General features: G+C 42.4%; 1 long non-coding RNA gene across 2 annotated transcripts in view; it reads right to left on the bottom strand.

The window, feature by feature from the left end:
* Window positions 1-375: 375 nt before the first annotated feature.
* The window catches only part of LOC123782553 (uncharacterized), a 138,026-nt gene continuing 123,799 nt past the window's right edge, over window positions 376-14,602 (bottom strand). For both annotated transcript variants that reach the window (XR_015725292.1, XR_006777013.2), the window contains one exon: window positions 376-549. This is a non-coding gene — a long non-coding RNA (uncharacterized LOC123782553). The remainder of the gene's footprint in view (window positions 550-14,602) is intronic.

The following is a 14,602-nucleotide window of genomic DNA, read 5'->3' as shown; positions in this document are numbered from 1 at the left end:
GAATGGGATTAGGGCCCTAGAAGAAGCGGCCAGAGACACAGCTTGCTTTTTTTCAGCCATGTGAGGATACAAGTCAGCAGTTAGAGACCTGAAAGACAGTCCTCCTCAGAGCTCAGCCATGCCGGCACCCTGATCTTGGGCTTCCAGCCTCAGAACCGTGAGCAATAAATGCGTGCTGTTTAAGCCCCCAAGTCTGTGGTATTTTATCGCGCAGCCCTAGCTAAGGCACCAGGTGACCCCTATTTATGCAGCAAGGACACCAACATGCCGAGTGACCCTGGCACACATCGTGGAGCCTACCCTGGTCCCCACCTTGAGAACCACCGATCCAAATTAAGGTGAGGCTAAGCCTCAGGGGCCTCCAGTACTCACCTGTCTTGAACCAAACACTAGAGGTCTTCTGGACATTAAAGACCATCCTGGCTCCTGGAGGGGGAAGACGGAGGTCCTTGAATTCTTCAGGAGTCCTTTGAAGTTTCATTATAACTGCTTCCTGCCCCCAGGCTTCCATCTGACTGTCCAATCCAGAGGTGGCCCAGGACCATAGGCCTGGAAGCCAAAGAGCAGACACGTTGTAGTTTGTCCCTTTCACTACTCTTCACAGTAGTGGGGAGCATCTGGAAAAATCTTAGGGGTCCTAAATATCTCTACTTGGCCTTCTAATATCTAAATGATCACAAGATCAGTTTGGGGTTTTTTAAAGATTTTATTTATTTACTTGTCAGAGAGAGGGGGGGAGAGAGAACATAAGCGAGGGGGGGTGGGCAGAGGGAGAAGCAGGTGTGCCCAGCTGAGCAGGGAGCCTGATGTGGGGACGCAATCACAGGAGCCCAGGATCATGACCTGACCCGAAAGCAGGCGCTTAACCGACTCAGCCACCCAGGCGTCCCACAATATCAGCTTTTAAATGACAAAAAGACTGACAGTTCCAATTACGTGTACATGAACAAATATATATATATTTGTTTCAGTGTTTGTGTCCCTCTACACACATACACACACGTACACACACAGAGGAACAGAAGCACTATACATAAGGGCAGGGATTTTTTCTGTGGTGCTCACTGATGTATCTCCAGAGCCTAGAACTTTGCTTAACATCTATTTGTAGGAAGGAAAGAAGGATGGATTAGAGTGAGAGGGTGGGATACTGTAATGGTCTCCCATCAGGACAGTGTTAAGCTAATCAATAAAACTAAGCCAGTGTTAATGGGTGATCACAGTCTCGTCCTTTTCTGCCTCAGAGCAGCAGCCAGTAGAAATAGTCCAAGGCTCTGACACAGCGATTCACATTCCAAAGACAGTTGTCCATTTCATCCCCTTTCAGGGACAGCGGGGCAGCTTAACTGCATGTTCATTTGTCTTAAAATGCCCCCGGTGCCCTCAATTAGCCACAATTTGCAGCCAATTGAAGACAGCATGCATATTTTTAGAAACCCTTACAGTGACATACCACTGTTCACCCATGAGACTTCGTCTCATGATAATTCACATCCTGTCAAACAGTGGAGTCACACAAGCAGGGTGGCCCGTTGGGGAGAGCCTCGTTAATGCACAATAGCCTTAATGGGCCAATCTTTAAACAGACCACCCAGTACGGAGAGGAGTAATAGAAGCAAGTCTGAGAGAGACAGTTCTCTTTAACTTTTAATTTCCTTTTCTGGCCAAAGACAGATCTGTGATGTGATTTTAACATGACTTTTTACAGCTCCAGATTTCTCTAGCAGTAAAACCAGCTTCGTGTCGGTACTTTTCCTTCTTAACCACTTCTCTCGCTTTGGGGATCAAGTTCTTTCAAACCTATCTGTGGATGAGTCTAAGCAGCTTCCAGCATCATTTGTCCTCAAGTGAATTAGGAAAACCATTACCAGCTTGCCTCATGTTTCTTGGCAAGTCTAACCATTGAGCAGACTGATGTCCTGTTTAATCAAAGAATTTATTTACACAGAATTGACATTTCTATTCATACCTCACCTTACAAAATGAAGGAGGAAAGACAAACTTCTTAAATCTCTAGTCTTTAATTTGGAACCTGGTTCACCACCATCACCTACCTCTCTTCACCCCGGGGAGCAGGGTGGGGGAGGAAGGGAAGGCACAAGAATGTGCACTAACAAGGTCTGCCTGGCATGCCCGGCCTGTGTGTGCACATGTGTGGGATAAGAGCAAGGATTCTGTCTGGCACCATACATTTTCCCTGCAGCATGGTGCTCAACGAAGCTCCCATAATTTACTCTAGGTTCCAAACGAGATCAGAGAGCAGCACTGCGACAGGCTGTATGTCACTGGGATTTGGGAGAACAGTGACTCCCTTTCTCTGTCCATGAACCAACAAATCTTAAGTGCTCATTATGTGCTAAGGACTGACTGAACAAAGAATATATGAAAACAGAAGGCCACCAAGTGGGGAGAAGGGAGCCACTGTGTGCCACACTGGGTGTTAGGCACTGACCCATGTTTTCTCCTTTAATTCCCAAGAGATACAAATTTGTTCTTTGCCATTTTACTCAGGCAGAAACTGAGGCTCAGAGGAGTTAAGTAACTTGCTCAAAGTCACACCGCCGATTTTGAACCAAGCCATCTTCTTCCTGCTATACCACAAACTCTTCCTGGTTTGTTCCTAACTACCCCTCTTCCCCACATGGCTTCTTTATGCTTCCACCTCCATTCACAGTCAAGGATTTGTCTGACTTTTTTAAAAAAATACTACAGAATTAGGGCTACGCTCTTCCAAGATAACTTCCAACAGGGTCGGTATTTTATGTTACTACTAAGTTCGCCCCACAAGTTGGGCCAGATTTTAGAAGAATGGGATGATACATGACTAAAGCATTCAGCATACCCCCCCCCATAGAGCTGAACAAATGATAGGATATGAATCTTCACACCAAGAGCTGGAAAGCAAGTGTGTGACCCCTAAGAAGAACAAATTTTGGTGGCACAAACTCTTAAAAACATAACCTTTATTTCTTCAATAGAGGCCTTTCATTAAATTGCACAGATAAATAGCCAAACATACAAACAAATGAATCAATAAGGCTTCAAAAGAAATGAGGACCACAGAGAAAGCCTAATGTGCTCATTCTTCGCTTTCACCCACCAAATCAACACCCTCCCTGGGTGCTTTGGGTGCCTCCTGCTCTTCTATGCACTTGCCCATAAGAGCAATGACATTTGTTGATTACACTCATTTGGTTTTTAGAGGCCAAGGTGGATTGTATTCGCCTTTTCTATTAGCCTTGCAATACCTCCCTGTATTTTTTGCAGTAGATTTTCTGAACAGCAATAGGTTCTAATCAATCTTCCTGGCTTCATTTCTCAGAATCTCACAATCTCCTCAAGGAACATTTCAAACCTGATTTATCATCATTACCAGACCCTAAATATTCACCAGATTCTTTATTATTTATTACACCTAGTTAATTTGCCTGTTCTGGCCTTATGGGTCAAATCACAGAGCATGCGAAAGATTATCCCACAATATGTCATGAAGACTGTACTATAATGCACAGTCACATTTAGGAAGAAGCATTTCTCTCTCTCTCTCTCTCTCTCTCTCTCTCTCTCTCTCACACACACACACACACACACACACACACACACACACACAGTAGCTTTGAACCGTGGCGGAGCCCCTCTGCTTCTCTTCGAGACTCTGACCCGCATCCAGGCATTCGCCCCTTGCTCTGAGCACCTTCTGAACCGCACGCGCAGGGCAAGTACCAGCAACTTCCCCATCTCCCTCCAGCTGGGCAAAGCCCCATCTGTGCTCTCTGTTAAAGAGCCTGGCAAGGGACTGCATGGGAAAAAGTGATTCCAGGTCAGTCCTGTGTGGGGAGAAAGCGTCCTAAGGTTATAATGAGGTGAGAAATTGAAAGAGGTTACATTGCTACCCTTCTGGGATGAAATGACACCCTCAGGTTGACCCATCCTAGAGAACAAAGATCTCCCAATGGTGACCCTCTGAGGGAGACACATCACACCCGCACCCCTCATGCCACCCACCAAATTAGCTGTGGCTTCCCAGTCCACAGCTCCAGCACCCTCCCCTTTGCCCCGGATGAAGGAATTTTGGCTCAGCCATGAGCAGTCCAAACTGGTGTTCCACCCATCACACAGTGATGATAGAAGGGGTTCTGTTCGAATCCCCTTTTCGAAAAACATCTCTAGCTCAGTCCCTGTGCTGTGCTCTGAGAAGACGTTTCCGAGCCTGACTCTGCCCAGGAAACAGCTGTCTGGTGTGTGTTAGTGAATGCAAGCAGGCTCGTCCAGGACGAAAACTCCAAGACACCAAAGATGTATTCTGTGCTGCTCCAGATGACAGAATTAGAACCAATCAGAGAAGTTGTTGAACAAGGAGTTTCTTCTTCATACAAGGAAGAGCTTCAGACAGTCCCCTTTCAGAACAGTCTGTCTTGTGGAACAGCTAAAGAGGTTAGTTAACCATTGCCAAGGGATGGTGCGCGAGAGGCAACCCACACACCCGCCAGGACCTCTTCCAACTCAAAGCTGGTGTGACTCTGAGGAGACGTTCTACACCAACTCACAGAGCCAAAGCATTCTATACCGGGAACAGATTTCCGGGTTCATCGTGTCTAGACGTTGCAAATTAGACATCCCAGGCTGAATTTAGCCCAGGGGCAAATTTCATTTTGTTTACAGAGTGTTGGTGTGCACAGGCTTAGTGTTTCACCCAATATTGAAAAATATTTATCCAAAATAAAGAAAACACTTTACACAAAATCTGAATTTTTCAGCTTCTCTTTTAAAGAAAAATCAGAAGATCTGGTCATACGAGGCCTGCATTCAACTTGAAGCTGAATCATGGCTGCTCCTTTTAGATGGGACTGTGCTCTGGCACGGTCCCCGCCATCTTCCATTGCCCCCCAGCCTCACATTAAAGTTGGGGTTTTGTTGGCTTTCTGTTTTATTGGTTTGTTTTGTTGTGTTTTGTTTCAGGATCTCTTTATCCACATGTATTTTCTGTCTTCCTGTAGCCATGAGTGTTTGCTTCTGCTGGCCTAGTGAAACCCTAGATAAACTGACTAAGGCTCAGAGAAGTTAAGTGACTTGTCCAAGGTCACCAGCCAGCTAATACAAAGCAAGGAGCACAACTCAGTTTCTCTTGTGACCCAGTGCTCCAACGACTTGGCCACACTGCCAGCCCTTCACAGCTGATTTCCCTGGACCAATTTGAATATTCACATTCAGGTCGTGCAAGCTATCCCTCTGCACTTCCATCTAATATATCCTAGTGATATAGCTCCACATTTGCCCTTGAAAAACAATAATAATAGCAAAAAATAAAAACAAAAACAAAAAACCCACCTCTTCTCTCCAGATGACTTTGCAAGTTACTACCAACCAAAGACCAAACACCCTTTTGTGTGTCCAATAAAAAATCGATCTGATGAGCACATAAGATTTCAATCTTCCTTGCAAAATCAAGAATAGGCCAAAACCTTATTATTTCAGACTCTGCACTGATAATCCAAATCAATAGTGCAAACAAGATTTCTGGGGGAAAGGTTAAAGTAATTGGCAGAACACACTGGTGTCAAGCTACCGTAAGCACTTTCAAAGCAAATAATTAAATACGAATAATTGATAAGCTCGCCATAAACAATTCATTTATATATATATATGGATTTATAAGACATCTCTTCAGAATCTAAGTTACTGTCTGCACTTGAAAATGCTATAACCACACACTTCCTAAAATCTTCCATGATCAGACCTGTACCTGATTTAACCTGCCTATGCTCCACACCAGTCAGGAATTTTAAATACTGAGTAAACCAAAAACTGATGAAGTACTTTTTTTTTTTTAGAGAGAGAGAACATGATTGGGGGGGGGGATTGGCAAAGGAAGAGAGAATCTTAAGCAGGCTCCACGCCGACTGTGGAGCTAATGCAGGGTTCTACCTCAACGACCCTGAGACTGATCGTGATCTGAGCTGAAATCAAAGGCACCCCCCGATGAAGGACATTTTTAAAAGTTTTTAGTTGGGGTGGGAGACCACTCAAGGCAGAGCCTAGGTTAACTCACTCTGCCCATGTGTTAAGCAGTTCTATTTTGCCCTGGCACTAAACAGAGACCCACCTGGGACTGACTCACTGTCAGGTCCCCACATAGGAGGGAGATGGACTTGGCTGGGTCAGGTCACATTTGGGCTCAGCTCTTGGATGAGACTGATGTAGAGAGAGCATGTTAAAAGACTGCCTAATCACTGAGGCCATAGATACCAAGCTGTCAGACTAGAAAACGGATTGAGGATTACCTGAGCTGTCCTTTAAGCCTAACCTCAGCTAGAGACATAACAGACTTAGTCACCTGCGGCCTACCCAGGATCTACTCACCCTTCCTCCTTCCTAGGAAAATCCACATTGTAGTTAGGTATCTAGGATTGATAATCAGCTAGAACACAACAGACAGACTTACCGTTGTTCAGAGCTAGTATCCATTCTGACTGATCATAACCAAACTGTACTAGATGTAACATATTTAAAGATTTATTTATTTGAGGGGCTCCTGGGTGGCTCAGTAGGTTAAGCATCTGCCTTCCGCTCAGGTCATGCTCTCAGGGTCCTCGGATCGAGCCCTGTATCAGACCCCCTGCTCAGCAGGGAGTCTGCTCTCCCTCTCCCACTTTCCCTCTGTTCTTGCTCTCTCTCTCTCTCTCTCTGCTTGATCTAAGAGTGTGAGCACAAGCATGGGGGGTAAGGTGGGGATAAAGGGGGAGAGGGAGAGGGAGAGAGAAAAATCTTAAGCAGGCTCCCTGCTGAGCCTGGAGCCACCCAGCACAGCATGCAGGGCTCCATCTCATCACCCTGATGACGTGAGCTGAAACCACGAGTCTGCTGCTTAATCGACTATGCCACCCGGGCACCCCTAGACCTAACAAATATAGAATCTCAGTCCTCTGGGAAAGCAGTGTACCTACCAGTTCTGACTACAGAAAAGAACCCTGATTAGTAGCAGCCAATCACAGTAATCCCATTCTTCTATCTCCAATTCATCTTGTTGATGATTGGTTTAAGTACCCTGCCTTTGGCCAATCAGGTCAGAGTATTCCCCCCTTTGATTGCTATTCTTTCAGGGTTGGACCTACAATCTAACTAACCCAGTCAGGCTAAAGAAATGGAATATTTAGTCCATGACTCAGGGAAAGATTTTCCTCTCACTCCCACAAAACAAAGAAGTCACTAGTCCTGGCTGTTAATAGCGAGCCCTCTTCAAACTCTGAGGGCAGTCCTCTTGAGGACAGAGCCTAGACACAGATGAGGATAAGCGGGGAGAGCATGAAGACTTGCAGAGAAATAGAGCCATAGGTCCAAGGATTAGGGTACTGTGCCTGGAGCTTGCCCTACCTCTTGTCCTCCGGCCTAAGAAACAGTAAATTTCCTGACTGTTTAAACTACTTTAGGTGGCAATTCTGTTCCTTACAGTTAAAAATATTCAGTATTTGCACAAGCCAAAATATTCAAAGCAGGTTAGAGGGACTTTCCAGGTGAAGCCAGTGTTTTAACCCATCCCTATGCAGACTTTATAATCAGAACAGATAGAGCAACTGTTTGCAGCTGCAAAGTTCACTTTGCATTCTTGTTTTTGACAGTAGTTGAAACACAATGTTACATTAATTTCAGGTGTACAACATGGTGATGCAACAAATTCATACATTATGCGAGGCTCACCAGAAGTGTAGCTGCCATCTGTCCCAATACATCACTATTACAATATCATTGACTCTATTCCTTCTGCTGTGACTTTTATTCCCATTACTTACTCATTCCCTAGCTGGAAGCCTGTATCTCCCACTCCCCTTCACCCATTTCGCCCATACCCCACCGCCCCTCCTGCAACCATCACTTTGTTCTCTGTATTCATAGGACTGATTCTGCTTTTTGGTAGTTTATACTTTCCTTTTCTTTCTTTCTTTTTTTTTTTTTTTTTAGATTCCACATATGAGTGAAATCATACTGTATTTTTCTTCCTCAGTCTTATTTCTCTTAGCATAATACCCTCTAGGTCCATCCATATTGTCTCAAACGGCACTACCTCATCCTTTGTTATGGCTATATATATTATGGAAACTCAGCATATATATAAGGAAGATATGGCCTCTGTGTGTGTGTGTGTGTGTGTGTGTGTGTGTGTGTGTGTGTGTATACACATCCATTTGTCTACTGAGGGACACTTAGGTTGCTTCCATATGTTGGCTATTATAAATAATGATGCAATAAACATAGGGCTGCATGTATCTTTGCAAATTAGTGTTTTCATTTTCTTTGGTAAATACCCAATAGTGGAACTATTGGGTCATATGGTACTTACGTTTTTAATTTTTTGAGGAACCTCCATACGGTTTTCTGCAGCGACCGCACCAATTTATTTTCCCACCAATAGTGTACAAGTGTTCTTTTTTCCCCCACATTCTGTCCAACACTTGTTATTTCTTGTCTTTTTGACTTTAGCCACTCTGACAGTATAAGGTGATATCTCATTGTAATTTTGATTTGCATTTCCCTGATGATGAGTGATGGTGAGCATCTTTTCATGTGTCTGTTGGCCATATGTAGGTCTTCTCTAGAAAAATGCCTATTCAGGTCCTCTGCCCATTTTTATTTTTTATTTTTTTCTTATTATAATATTTTTTATTATATTCTGTTAGTCACCATACAGTACATCCCTGGTTTCTGATGTAAAGTTCGATGATTCATTAGTTGCATATAACACCCAGTGCACCATGCAATATGTGCCCTCCTTACTACCCATCACCAGCCTATCCCATTCCCCCACCCCCCTCCCCTCTGAAGCCCTCAGTTTGTTTCTCAGAGTCCATAGACTCTCATGTTTCATTCTGCCCATTTTTAATCAGATTTTTTGGCATTGAGTTGTATAAATTCTTTATATATTTTGGATATTAATTCCTTATTATCATTTGCAAATATCTTCTCCTATTCAGTAGGTTGCCTTTTCATTCTATTGATATTTTCCTTTGCTGTGCAAAAGTTTTTTTATTTTGATGTAGTCTCAATAGTTTATTTTTGCTTTTGTTTCTCTTCCCTCAGGATATATATCTAGAAAAATGTTGCTACGGCCAATGTCAGAAAAATCACTGCCTGTGCTCTCTTCTAGATTTTTATGGTTTCAGGTAACATTTAGGTCTTTAATCCATTTTTACTTTATTTTTGTGTATGGTGTAAGAAAGTGGTCCAGGTTCATTCTTTTGCATGTAGCTGTCCAGTTTTCCCAGCACCATTTATTGAAGAGAACATCTTTCCCCCATCATATATTCTTGCTTCCTTTGTCATAGATTAATTGACTATATAATCTTGGGTTTATTTCTGGCTCTCTATTCTGTCCCATTGATCTATGTGTCTATTTTCATGCCAGTACCATACTGTTTTCATTACTACAGCTCTGCAGTATATCTTGAAATCTGGAATTGTGATATTTTCAGCTTTGTTTTTCTTTTTCAAGATTGCCTTGGCTGTTCGGGGTCTTTTGTGGTTCCATAGGAATTTTAGTATTATTTGTTCTACTTCGTGAAAAATGCTGTTGTATTTTGATATGGATTGCTCTGACTCTGTAGATTTCCTTGGGTAATATGGAAATTTTAACAGTATTAATTCTTTCAATCCAGAAGCATGGGATATCTTTCCATTTGTGTTTTCTTTAATTTTTTTTATGTTTTTTTTTTTTTAATTTTTCAGAGTACAGGTCTTTCAATTCTTTGGTTAAGTTTATTCCCTAGTATTTTATTATTTTTGGTGCAATTGTAAATGGTGTTGTTTTCTTAATTTCTCTTTCTGCTACTTCATTATTAGTGTATAAGAATGCTAATGGTTTTTCATCATTGAGTATGAAGTTAGCTGCAGATTTGCCATATATGGCCTTTGTTATCTTGAGGTATATTCCAACCCTAGTTGGTTGAGAATTTTTATCATGAAAAGATGTTGAATTTTGTCAAATGCTTTTTCGTCATCTATTGAGATGATCATATAATTTTTATCCTTCCTTTTGTTGATGTGATGTATCAGGTTGATAGATTCGTGAATACTGAACCATCCTTCTATCCCTGGGATAAATCTCACTTGATCATGGTAGCTGATCCTTTTAATGCATTGTTGAATGCAGTTCCATAGTGTTTTGTTGGGGATTTTTGCATCGACGTTCATAAGGGTTATTGACCTTTTCTTTTATTGTGGTGTCTTTGTTTGGTTTTGGTATCAGGGTAATGCTGGCCTCACAGAATATATTTGGAAGTTTTCCTTCCTCTTCTATTTTTTGGAAGAGTTTGAGGGGAATAGATACTAACTCTTCTTTAAATGTCTGGTGGAATTTCCCTGGGCCTGGAGTTTTATTTTTTGGTAGTTTTTCTATTACCAATCAATTTCATTGCTTGTAATCGGTTTGTTCAGATTTTTTATTTTTCCGTGATTTGGTTTTAGATTATGTGTTTCTAGGAATTTGTCTGTTTTTCTTGGTTGTGCCATTTGTTGGCATAATAAGTTTTCTGTAGTGTTCTCTCAAAATCCTTTGTATTTCTGTGGTGTCAGCTGTCCTTCTCTCTCATTTCTGATTTTATTTGGATTCTTTCTCTTTTTTTCTTGATTGAGTCTGGCTAAGGGTTTATCAATTTTGTTTGTCTTTTCAAAGAACCAGCTCTTGGTTTCACTGATGTTTTTTCTATTGTTTTTTTTTTTTTTGTTTGGGTGGTTTTTTTGTGAGTCTGTATGTCATTTATTTTTGCTCTGATCTTTATTTTCTTCTTCCTTCTACTCGCCCCGGGCTTTGTTTACTCTTCTTTTCTTGTTCCTTTAGGTGTAAGGTTAGATTGTTTATTTGAGCTTTTTCTTATTTCTTGAAGTAGGACTGTGTCACTATATATTTCCCTCTTAGAACTGCTTTCACTGTGTCCCAAAGATTTTGGACCATTGTGCTTTCAGTTTATTTGTCTCTGGGTATTTTTTTATTTCTTCTTTGAATGCTTTACTGACCTATTTGTTGTTTAATATCATGTTTTTGAGCTTCCAAATGTTTGTGCTTTTTCCAGTGTTTTTCTTGTGATTTATTTCTAGTTTCATATTGTTGTGATCAGAAAAGATGTATGGTATGATCTTAATCTTCTTAAATTTATTGAGGCTTATTTTGTGGCCTATTATATGATCTATTCTGGAGAACATTCCATGTACACTTGGAAAGAATGTGTATTCTGTTGTTTCAGGGTGGAATGTGCTGTCTATATCTGTTCTGTCCATCTGGTTGAATGTGTCATTCAAAGACACTGTTTTCTTGTTGATTTTCTGTCCGGATAATCTATCCATTGATGTAAGTAGGGTGTTAAAGTCCCCTACTATTACTGTATTACCATCAATTTCTCTTTTTATGTTCATTAGTATTTGCTCTATGTTTTTAGGTGCTCTGGTACTGGGTGTGTATTTATTTCTTATATCCAATTGTTGGATTGATCCTTTCATCATTACATAAGACAGTTCAAAGTTTTTAATGCACCCACTTGGTGCACGCCCAGACACTTGTAACTGGGCAAGGAAAGGAGGTCAGTAAACTGGGGAAAACACAGCTCTGGCATGAGATAGTCTTGGGTCCATCTCAGCTGTTCCATTTATAAATTCTGTGACCACAGGAAAGTGTCAATATCAGCACATTATGGGAAAATACATATATAATTGTTCTGAGAATTCAAGTAATTGCAATGTACAAAATGTCTAGTGTGCAAGATAGAAGCTTAATAAATAAAAGACATCCTCCTTCCCCTTTTCCACCCCATCATCTAAGAAGTCTTTCCAGATCCCCTGACCCCAGAGTTCCAGGTACCCCAACTGCTCCAGCTCCTATTTCACCCCTTTCCTTTCTTCCCCTCCAACTCCACACTTGTCTAATTTCTATCCCTGTTATGTTTTGTGTGGCTGGTATATGCTTTGCATTGACTCCATTTACTGGTACTTAATATGCAGTAGGTACTGTTATGACACTTAATCCTCACAACCACAATCAGCCAGTAAGAAAAGTGATATGCTTGTTTTATAGCTGATGAAATGAGGCTCAGTGAAGTGGTATAAACTTGTCCATGACTTTTTTTTAAGGTGAATTAAGAGGAAGGAATTCTAGGCCAACGTGATTCCAAAGGCTATGTTCTTATCTACTTCATTACACTGCCCATCCAAGGAGTAATTTATATATGTTTCTGTATATCTCTTCCAACAGACTGAGTTGTTCAAAAACAGAGCCATTGCTTTCTAAAGAAAGGTAGGTAATGAAAGAACTGAACAGCTGCCCATTCTAAGCCATCATTGACAACACACACTTTTGATTGCCCATTGTGTGAGCCTTCTTGAGTCCTGGGATACACGAAAAGGCATAAGACACTGTTCTTGCCCTCCAGAGACTCAAAACCAGATGTAGAAATAGGACCTTTACATAGAAAGCAATCTGAGATAGCATATCTTATTTCTCCAGGGAGAACTGCCAAATCCAAGTGCCAGAGGGGGTCAAAGGAAGGAGATCATCAAGAGCTGAAATGAGATAAACAGAAGTGGAGCAAACACTGCAGGCCCATGGGGATTAAGCAGAACTTCAGAAGGGAGATCCTGTGTGCACAGAGGCGGGGTGGGGGGAGATGATAAACGAGGGGAGGATGGGGGCGAGTGTTGGAGGCAACACGGAACAGAGAAGGTGTCAAAGATAAACAAAGCCAGATGCTAGTTAGAGTGGTAAGAACAGATTCTAATCAGTAATATCCTATTAGAATAGGAAAGAGTCCAGCATGAACAGAACTCAACTTTGATTTGTACAGAGATGACTGGGCATTTTAAAGGGAGGGTGAAGGAGTAGGGAGGGGGTGAGCGGGGGCTCCATAGAATCAGGAATTGAAAAATCACAAAAAGCAGGAAGAGGGTTGGTCCATGTGAACCCCATGCGGGTTTGCTAACTGGTGCTTATTAAAGTTAGACTCCTACCCTCTCACTGAGACTGAGAAACCAGAGTGTTGGCTGGAATAAAGAGCAAATTCTTTTACCAACCTTGGGTTTTCTCAGGCAGGTGCTTTAAGGGGACCAGGGACCAGGGGCATCCTAGGGAGGCAGTCTTGAGCTGTTAGAAACCATGCTAGTGTTTGTTCAAGTCTTTTTAGGCCAAGGTTGAGGCCTAGTAGAGAAGAGAGCTCCGAGGAGCCTGGCTGCAGTTTGGTCAAGGGCTTCTGACAGGGAGCACCTTCTAGCCAGCAGGCCGGGCACTGACAGAGGTCTCTATATCAAAGACAGGATTGATAATGACAGGTGAAAAACCAAGCTGCTGATTTTGAACTCTCCCTTAGAGGGAGGGCAAGCACCAGTCCCAAAGTGCCTAAGACTGAGTGAGGGGTTTCCCAGCATGGGAAACGTTTGGTGCCAGCATAGGAAAAATCAGGCAAACAGGGACCCATGGCTCAGCACCCCATCGGAGGCAGGGGCACCTGGGACAGGTTACTGCGCAGGAAGGCACTGGCAAAGTTAGGGACTTCAGGTGATTCCTCCTGCTGTAAAACATTGAAGACCCCAGGCCTCGCTGGCCCTTTAGAGGGTCAGGTGGTGTGGTGTTCACTGTGCCAAGACATACTAGTTCTGGCCATCTTAGTCACGGTTCCAGAGTTTCTGAGCTGAGTCTGGGTCTGCCTCCTTTGCTCTGAGAGCCTCAGACACACAGTATTGCACTTCGTGAATTGTCTGAGAAGGTAGGACCACTCACTGCAGGTCTGCCTTTTAAAGAAATGGAGGAATTTGACTCCAGAGGCAGAAGGACCAGATGGGAACACACTCCCCACAGCAGCTAGCCCTGTGAGTCTGGGCCTTTCTATCCCTCATCCGTAAATAGAGATTAAAAACACCACCTAGCTCACAGGGCTAGGGGGAGAATTAAATGAGATTATGCATGAAAGGCCCTTAACAGGCACCTGTAATATATGAAACATTAAGTGAATAGCGGCTGTTGTTATAATTGTGGTAGTTGTTTTTGCCCTTAAGCATGGACAGGAAGCATGATTTTATTCCTCATTTAAAGGTCAACATCCTGAAACATTTCCACAGGGTTAGATTTTCAGGTGAAAGAAACAAACACAAGGAATCTGTCACATAAATAGAAGTGGACCCTAGGTCCCTAGACTTATGTAATGGCCACTCAGAGACGTCTGGAAAAACAAAGTAGACTCGTGAAAAATGCTTGTATTGCCCTGGGTGCCATCCATCAGTGGGAAAGGCCTCACCCCGGATTTTGTTTTCTATGTTAGGGGAAGGCCAAAAGAAGGGGAACGAAATTCAATTAACAAAAACATAATTGATTTCAGAAATCCATACGCAGAGCATCGTTCTTGCTCCTCAAGGAAAACACTATCAGCATCAACGCTGGTTAACACAGAGAGTTAAACACTTATTTATTAATTTTTAAAAATATGCTCTTCTTTTAAAGCCTCAGAAGCAAAGTATAATCAAATCACTCTGTAAAATACTGACACTGGATTATTGCTGCAGTGATGAGGGAAATCCAAATGCAGCAAGTCACCTGTCGAGGCCCCCCAGCCCCAGGAGGCCTCTGAAAGGGGTG

This window comes from Ursus americanus, chromosome 1 (assembly GCF_024610735.1).
Source record: "Ursus americanus isolate L20-20 chromosome 1, mUrsAme1.1.p, whole genome shotgun sequence".
Lineage (NCBI taxonomy): Eukaryota > Metazoa > Chordata > Mammalia > Carnivora > Ursidae > Ursus > Ursus americanus.
The sequence above is the reverse complement of the archived record's forward strand: the minus strand, read 5'-3'. Positions and strand labels throughout refer to the sequence as shown.